Here is a 9,723-nt window from a genome sequence, read left to right on the forward strand (position 1 = left end):
ACATACATACAGTACATGCATACATACATACGTACATACATATATACATGCATACATACACACACACATACATACATACATACATACATACATACATACATACATACATACATACATACATACATACATACATACATACATACATACATACATACATACATACATACATACATACATACATACATACATACATACATGCATACATACAAACATACATACATACATACATACATACATACATACATACATACATACATACATACATACATACATACATACATACATACATACATACATACATACATACATATAAACATACATGCATGCATACTTGCATAAGGACATAAGAAGATAAGAATGAAGGAGACTGGTAGGGACCATAAGGCCTACACTAGGCAGCTCCATGTCCATTATCACCTGTTATCCCCATCCATAAAGTTGTCAAACCGTTTCTTAGAACAACCGATATTTTCGGCGCTCACTACATGGTTACCAAGTCTATTTTATTCGTTGACCACCCAATTAGTAAAATAGTTCTTGTCTATTTCCTTCTTTCATCTAAATTTGTCCAATTTAAATCCATTACTGCGAGTCCTGCCCTGTTGTCTCAATATGATGACATTGTTTGCCTCACCCTTCTTAGAGCCTTTGATCCACTTGAACACCTTTATTAGATCACCCCGCACTCTGCTTCTTTCCAGAGAGTGTACGAGTAGGTTAAGGTGCCTAAGCTCTCTTCGTAAGGTAAATTTCTGAGCCCATGTATCATTTTGGTCACTCTCCTCTGTATTGATTCTAGTGAACTGATATCTATTCTATAGGACGGAGACCAAAACCATACCGCATAGTCAAGGATGGGTCTAACTAACGCCAGATAAAGTTTGATGATTCCCTCTGCACTTCTATTCGTAATCGTCCTAGCAATGAAACCTAATGCTCTGTTAGCATGCATACATACGTTACATACATACATTGTAGTTGCATGCATACATAGGTATATACATGTATGCGTGCGTATATGTACCCGTATGCACACACACACACACACACACACACACACACACACACACACACACACACACACACACACACACACACACACACACACACACACACACACACACACACACACACACACACACACACACACACACACACACAATGTGAATGGATACAAAAAAACAGAAAACCACCTAGTCTCTTCACGGTATCTATTCTAAGAGAGACCATTTGCCCAACCTGCCTAATATGTGTTTTAACGATCTATCTATCCTTTGGCTGGGCTGATGCATAATTTCGTGTGAGTGTAGGGACAGACTACACGCGCAGGGGGAACGGAGGTAACCCACCGATCGACGGAAGCGTTGCAGATGGTCAGGCGCTGCCGATCGCGTCCCGAGTTCAGTCGAGCTCAGAACGTTAGCGGGCACGGAGGGAAGCACCCTCGCGTTGTGTGTTTACAGATATGCATGGCGCTACACTTGATCTGTAAACTCGTTCTTGTTGTCTGCGTCATCAATGGCGTCGTGATTCTATATATCTATTATCGTTATCTATCTCTGGTTTCTTCGATATCGGACAGGAACTCAGCGGCCAATTCATTCCGGATTCAGGATTACGAAAACGACGATTCGATCTCCAACGGATACTAGTGACGACCGCTTCACTTGGTTCTTCGTGTGCATGAGGCAAAGGTGATGGTTTCGGTCGCAGCTGGGACATGAAGTGACCTTACATTTTACGGAAAAGTAATTTTTTTTTCTTCTAATTCTTTCTCTATTTAAGTCATGAGAGAGGTTGAAATAAGAATCAATGTTCCACGCGAGATTTGCCGAAACAAGAAAATTTACAAACGGGGCAACACAGCCCTCATACGTTCGCTATGTCACGTTTAACGTAAACCCGTGACTTCAAACGTGTCACGGACATAGCACGCGACAACGTCACGAGTGACGGACAAGACTGTGCCCTCCTTCGCCTTAGCAACGCAACACGAGCCTTGTGTCATGGCTTCTTGAGACACAGTGTCTCTTCGTGACACGCGGCAGTTGTCAACCGTGACCTTTGGCACTGCGGTAAGTGACACATTTTCTCCTTGGCACGCGACTTTTGGCCCCGTGTGACTTCCCATCCTTGACCTGTTGATACTTTAGGGATCTCCCTACGGACCAGAGTTGCGCAGCATTCTTTTATGAAAAAAGAGGGTTATGTCAAGAACAGCGAACCCAAAGATCCTCATGTAAAGAATGGCAAACCCAAATGTCTTCATATTAAAGAAAAGCAAGCCTTTGACAAAAGATAGAAATAATATACTAAATTTATATCAATGAGTAAACAATGAAAATAACATGGTAACATAATGTTCAGTTTCCATAAAAGATATTATTAAAACTAGTTATTGAAAGGATACCGTATGGCGATTACATAACAGAACCCTGATAACCTGTCAACCGTATATATAACCTAACGTAACCTAACCTAACCTAACCTTGAGACATTCTGGATATCTGAATATAGAAATTAAAACCAGTATATGAAAACCGCTTTTAAACCAGTGAGGATTTATAAAGGTTAAGTAGTGAACAGAAGCTTTATAATTTAATCAGTTATTGAAATGTTTGTGTACCGAAGTGCGTACGTTAAGAAAAGCGAACTCGATTATATTTATGTAAAGAATAACTATCCCAATAATCTTCTTGTAGAGAATAGCGAACCCTGCTGTGACTGGGTTCGCTAATCTTGACATGATCCAAAAAGAATGTTGGTCAATTTTAACCTCTATTCCCCTATTCTACTACCTTTCTTATCTATCTTTTACTGTCTCCACTACCTAGGTGGGATTCTGTCCCCAAGTATAGAATCACTGGTCTTTTCCGGCAAAATACACAACTGCTGAGACTACAACACGAAATCTAATGGTCACTCACTCATTTCTCTATAAATCCCCAGGATTATGGTAGAAGAATTTTAGCAAATCAATTGTCATGAGAGTGATAATTACATCATTGTTGTCTCAATTTTCACTGAATTACTCACTACCCCCACAACAGTTGCTAGGAAAAAAAAGTAGAAGAAAAATTTTGTCAGTGTTGTTTTCATGTGAAATTGTTTCTGTGCCGTGCGCTTATAGTAGCACAAGGGGAGCAGTCGGCGGTTGCCAGATCTCCATGTGTAATAGGACGGAGGAAATACAGTCGAAGCTGGGATATCTTGGGCTGGGTTAGGAAACCGAGTGTCACCCCCTCGGGGTTGTGCCACCAGAGAGATGATCCTATCTGACGTCTATTTCAAAGGACCGCCACTTGCAGGTACCTGTCGCTGGTCTCTTATAATAGAGATAATGGTAGGATTAATAGAAATAATGATGATAATAGAAATGGCAATGATAACATTAATATTAACACACGCACGCGCGCGCACACACGCACACACACACACACACACACACACACACACACACAATTACACGTATATATATTTGCAAATGTGTATGCACACACTCACTAATCCGCATATGCATATCACTCCTGTGTCTAACCACGGGTCACCAAGTCTTTGCGTGTTACTTCATCTTCGTAAAACTTTATCCTTATCTAACCTTTGACTAACGTCCTCATGAACCGAGATCTATGAGTAAGAAATTGGTGACGAGGATGATTTGAACCGCAGTTGACTATTCTTCGCGTGATTGAGCAGGGCGCAGATAAGAAATGGCAGCCAAATTTATGACGCTTTAGTTACTGTTCCACCCACACAAGCATAGGCAGGCAGACACGCACGCACTCATGCACGCACGCACACACCCACGCACTCACATACATAAACACATACACACGGTCGGATTTACCTACTTGTGTGCCCAAAGCCAAACTCGTCGCTGGGCCCCCAAATTTATAGAAATATGACATGTTTCAGTATCATATATATATATATATATATATATATGTATATGTATATGTGTGTGTGTGTGTGTGTGTGGAGACAATCTGAGAGATTGATGTAAGTGGAAGTAGGAAACAGCAGTCTTAGTCTGATTTCATTCCTGACTACTTTCGCAAGTATGATATTTCTTTTGAATAAGCATACCTGCGAAACTAGACAGGAATAAACTCAGACTAAGACTCCTGTGTATCCTTCTCTCACTTACGTCTCAAATACACACACACACGCACGCACACACACACACACACACACACACAACCCCACGAGCATAGCTCCCCTTCCCGTAAAATACAACTAGGTAAATACAACTAGGTAAATACACACACACACACACACATATGTATAAGATATATATATATATATATATATGTATATATATATATATATATATATATATATGTATATATGTATATATATATGTATATATATATGTATATGTATATATATGTATATATATGTATATGTATATATATGTATATATATATATATATATGTATATATATATATATATATATGGTGTCGCAAAAATGTACTCACTCTTTGACTTCCCAGTACTCATGCATTTTGTGTTAGATAATTATAAATTACATTAAATAATAATTTGTACATTTTATTTTCATGAATTTAATTTAATCCCATCTGAATGTATCCATGTCAAACACCTACTTGAACACAAAATGCATGAGTACTGGGAGGACAAAGAGTGAGTACATTTGTTGGGACACCCTGTATATATATATATATATATATATATATATATAATATACATATTGCAGAAATACACTTGGGAAATAAGACAGTATGATCCAAACGTTTTGGTCTATTTAGACATCCTCAGGGAATACAGAATGACAATGGGTAGGAACGTATATACAGAAAAGTAATGGGCAAGACAGGAACATGGAAGGTCACACAAGACAATTTCTCACCAAAGCGTGTCAGGACGGGGACACGGCGTGGGCTGCTACATAACCAACTATTTTCTTTAAATAAATTTACCAAGTTTATATAAGCCTAAACTTACGTTCATAATGTTACCAAAAGAATGTTTAATAAAACTGGATTCAATAATGTTTCTATCCAACATAGATCTGGAAGAGACATTTCTTTGGAATTATTCCAATCAATGGCATGGTTATGGTCTCTTACGTGTACGGAAATCCTACTGGACAACTGACCTGATCTCACACTATACCTATGTTGATTAATTCTAGTAACTAACTCTTTTCCTGTTTGACCTATATAGTATTTATCACATTTAAGACAAGGAATGCTGTAAACACAGCCTACCCCACCACCTGGGGAATTTTTAATAAGAACAAGTTAATCACAAAATTTGGGTTGGCATGTTTAGTCCAATTGCTTCCTTTGATTAAATTGTCAAACTTTTTGTCAAGTTTAACGATAAGGGTTTTGCACACAAACTTCATTTTTCCATAACAGTGATCTAACACTCTTGGTTTCCATTCCACCGGTATAGCACGATCAAATTCACGTTTTTTGTCCATTTAAGGGGTTTTAATTATTGCATTAATTGGGAGGGTGCTAAAGAAAATGTTAGAAATAAGCCATACTTGACTAGAAATATAATAGAATCCAATCTGATTAAAGATACATTTGTCAGCAACTTAAATTTAAGTCAGGGAATGTCAAATAAGTTGGGGCCGCGAACGGTATGGGTTAACCACGAGACACTCCCTCACGATCTTTTCCTGTTCTCATCCATTGCCTCCCATCTTCTATAAATAAGCATGTTTATTTCACCATTGTATGTACTCTGAATAGACGAAAGCGCTCAGTCAACACATCATTCTCCTTGGTGGTTTTTCTGCACACACACACACACACACACACACACACACACACACACACACACACACACACACACACACACACACACACACACACACATATATATATACATATATATATGTATATATATATATATATATATGTGTATGTATATATATATATATATATATATATATATATATATATATATATCTAAACAGAAATGTAGTAGCACATTTGTAAATTACACACAGGAACCCACAGTCGGAGAAAGAATAAACTTCGAATAAAGAAAAATCCTATATTTCGGCTATCAACTGTAGCCCTCTTCAGGAAAGTACATAAGATAGAGAACAGAGGGGACTTATAAACTACAGTAAGAAGAGATGTGGACAGTTGACCTCACTCAGGCGCGGGGCACACTGGGGTGGCGGGGGTGGGAGGAGGTGAGGAGAGGGGAGGATGTAGTGTCCGCACCAACTTGGCAACTGCTGCGCGTGAGATTATGTCAGGTGTCCACTGCCCTTTAGAAATATTAATATTAGGGCATTCCTCAATTAATGCTGATTCGACTATTTTTCTCCTGAAACCGCAGTGGGACTTGAACACTAATCTGGCCTTACCCCAGTCGAAAGAATGATTCTTATTTTTGACATGAAGAAATACAGCCGAATTTTCTTGCCCATACCTAATTGACCTTTTATGTTCTGCCAATCTAGTGTTCAGGTCTCTTCCAGTTTGACCCAAGTAAACCAAATCACAATCTTTGCAGGGCAAACAATAAACACCAGGTGACTCAACTTCCTTCGGTTTTTGTTGAACGTTCACAATTTGCTTACGCACGGTGTTAGGATAGTGATAGGCAATAGTGAGACGTTCATGAGGAAACAATTTAGTAGAAGAACTGATGGTATTATTAAATGGAATTTTTAAAATGTCCTTAAAGGAGCGGTGAAAACTTGAGGGGACGGAAGTTTTAAAATGGTTGGCCCTAGCCTTACTGAGGGCTTGATCCAGAAACCAAGGTGGATAAGCCAACTTCTCAAGTTGACATTTGATCACCTCAATCTCATGGTCCAGAAGTTGAGGACTGCAAATCCTGAAAGCCCTCAAGAAAAGGCCAGAGGCAACACTTTTCTTAACATTGTCAGGGTGATTGCTAAAAAAGTGGAGATAACTGCCTGAATGGGTGGGCTTACGGTACACTGTAAAGAATAAATTATCATCAGTTCTTCTTAACAAAATATCCAAGAAAGGGATTTGGTGTCCTTCTTCCCATTCAACTTTAAATTTAAGATTCGGGGTCAATTGGTTCAATTTATCATGGAACACTTCAAATGGGCTCCAACTGTCATCTCACGCCGAAAAGATATCGTCTACGTACCTGAGCCAAATCATTTCGGGCGGTTTGATGCTGGGCAAAAGGGAACACTCAAAATACTCCATGTACAAATTGGCCAAAACAGGAGACAAATTGGAACCCATACTGCAACCGAATTTTTGACGGAAGAATTGGTCTTGAAAGGAGAAAACATTTGAAGAAACACACAGGCGAACTAAAGCAAGAATTTTTTTGACAGGGAGGGGGGAAAAGTCTTGAAACGGTTGCAGTTTGGATTCCAAAAAAGTAAGTACATCATCAACATTGATATTCGTAAATAACGAGGACACATCCAGGCTGAGGAGCCTTAAACCCTGAACTTTCATATTTTTGATCTTAGAAATAAAATCACATGAATTTGTGATATGAGAATTGGAGAAATTCCCTACGTACGGGGATAAAATATCCGCCAGCCATTTAGCAAGTTTGCTAGTGCAGGAGCCGCGGTTGGATATGATGGGCCTGAGGGGAATGTCTGATTTATGAATCTTAGGGAGACCATAAAAATATGGGAGCTTAGGGTTGGTAACTTTCAAATTATTAATGCATTTATCAACTGTGATATTACGGACTTGTCTGTTAAACTCGGGGGCTGCGTTCTTAAGGGGATTTTTGGTGAGTTTTTCATAAGTGGCCGAATCATGAAGTAACTCATGGGCTTTCGTGACATAAACAGACTGATCTAAAATAACAATATTGCCACCTTTATCCGCTTTTGTGATGATGATGTTGTCAAGCTTCTTAAGAGCAGACAGGGCCTCCCTGTGCCTTTTTGGTAAGCCACTTTCATTTTTAAAACATTCTGAAATACCATTTAATAACACCCCTTTAAGGCAGGCAAGATCTTTGTCGTAGTGGTTATTATATATATATACATATGTGTGTGTGTGTGTGTGTGTGTGTGTGTGTGTGTGTGTGTGTGTGCGCGCGCGTGTGTATGTGTGCGTGTGTGTCTATACGTTTTTCTTTACTTAAAAAGCTTATTGCACTCATTATTTGATTTTTCTTTATTAATTTTTTATTCATGTATTTATTGATTATTATTTTGTATGATTTTTTTTTCATTCTTGCGCAACACATTAGTTTTAGTGAGCTTCCAGTTCCCCGTTGGTCTTAGGCCAATGACCTACTATGCCTATTGGTAACTTTGACCCTGCACGTTTACCCATTCATATATAAACTATCTGTTTATATACCAAAGTCTGTTTCCCTCTTACCAGGTAGGTAGCCAAAGCCAAAAGGCATATACCCACTCCCACCCATTTCATTCCCACCCATTCTATTCCCATCCACCGCCCTTATCCTTCCTCTCATCTTAGCTCCTCAGAGATGATGGCTCATCCCTGCATCCTGCCCACTGCCCTGGGTCAGAAGTAATGCAGCAAGACACAGCATATCCACAGCAAGGCCACTTCACTTAATTGGTGACCCTCCTCTCTGTCCCATTATGCAGAAAAACGGGAGAAAAATCCCTTTGGGCTGCGTCAAAATATCATGCACACATGGCCACTCCCTAACACCCCCATTCCCAACCTCCTCCCTTCATTGCATCACAGTATCTTCTATACACAACCATTCTCCACTCACCCCTATCTCCTGCCTTTTCCATTCCTTGCTCAACAGATATCCACCTCATCCTCGATCATCCCCTCATGTTCGCTCCATTCACCCCCGCCTTCCACATCTCTTTTAATAATCTTTCTTCGCCCATTCTTTCCATTTGTCCAAACCATCACAACACTCTTTCATCAACTTTATCTGTCATCTCCTTTTCCAGTCCAGCTCGTTTCACCTCCTCGTTTCTCACTCTATCCAGCCTTGTAACCCCTCCCATACCTCTCAGACATTTCATCTCAAACAACTTTCTTAAATTCCATGTCTCTGCCCCATACAGTGCTGTCGGCACAATCACCCTTTCATATAATCTCATTATTGCATCTATTCCCAAATGCCTATTTCCCATTACATTTTTGATATACTAAGGCATTTACTTTCTTCTCTCAATCTACAGTTTACCTTCACCTTCACTCCTCCCTTTCCTATTGCATGTGACCCCAAGTACCTCAAGCTATCCATTTCCTCCCGCCTCTCTACTTCAAAAATACTTCTAAATTGTTGCCATCCTCTCCCCTTGTACATCTCACCACTTTACTATTACATTCACCTTCAACTTTCTCCTATCGCACACCTTCCCAAACTTCGTGACTAACTAACAGCAACTGGCGCACTTCCCACTTTTCCCTATTTTCTTTAACCAGCTCCAATCCCCTTCCTACTATCCTCGCATTTACCTCTCGCACCACCCCATCCATGTACACATTGAATAGCCATGGTGACATGAAATCCCTGAAATAGTCCCACTTTTACCTCACCACTTGCTCTCTCCATTTCCATTCCTAACACTTGCTCTACTGCTTTCGTAAAAACTCTCGACTGTCCTTAACAGCTTTCCCCCGATCCCATATATCTGCAAAACCTCCCACAGTGCCTTCCTGTTTACTCTAGCATAAACCATCTCTAAATCCATAAAGCCCCCCCCAAAAAAAAAAAAAAAAAAAAAAATTGGTAAAGCTTTCTCACATATATCTTACCACAAAAATCTGATCTAC

At 39.6% G+C, this 9,723-nt stretch overlaps 1 protein-coding gene across 1 annotated transcript in view; it reads left to right on the forward strand.

Annotated features, from left to right (window-relative positions):
- Positions 1-1,341: 1,341 nt before the first annotated feature.
- Positions 1,342-9,723, forward strand: part of LOC143032848 (phospholipid-transporting ATPase ABCA3-like) — a gene marked incomplete in the record, with an annotated part of 109,840 nt that continues 101,458 nt past the window's right edge. The window contains 1 exon segment of the mRNA XM_076198012.1: positions 1,342-2,075.

This window comes from Oratosquilla oratoria, chromosome 14, assembly GCF_046742065.1.
Source record: "Oratosquilla oratoria isolate Oo_2021 chromosome 14, ASM4674206v1, whole genome shotgun sequence".
In the NCBI taxonomy this organism is placed as follows: Eukaryota; Metazoa; Arthropoda; class Malacostraca; order Stomatopoda; family Squillidae; genus Oratosquilla; species Oratosquilla oratoria.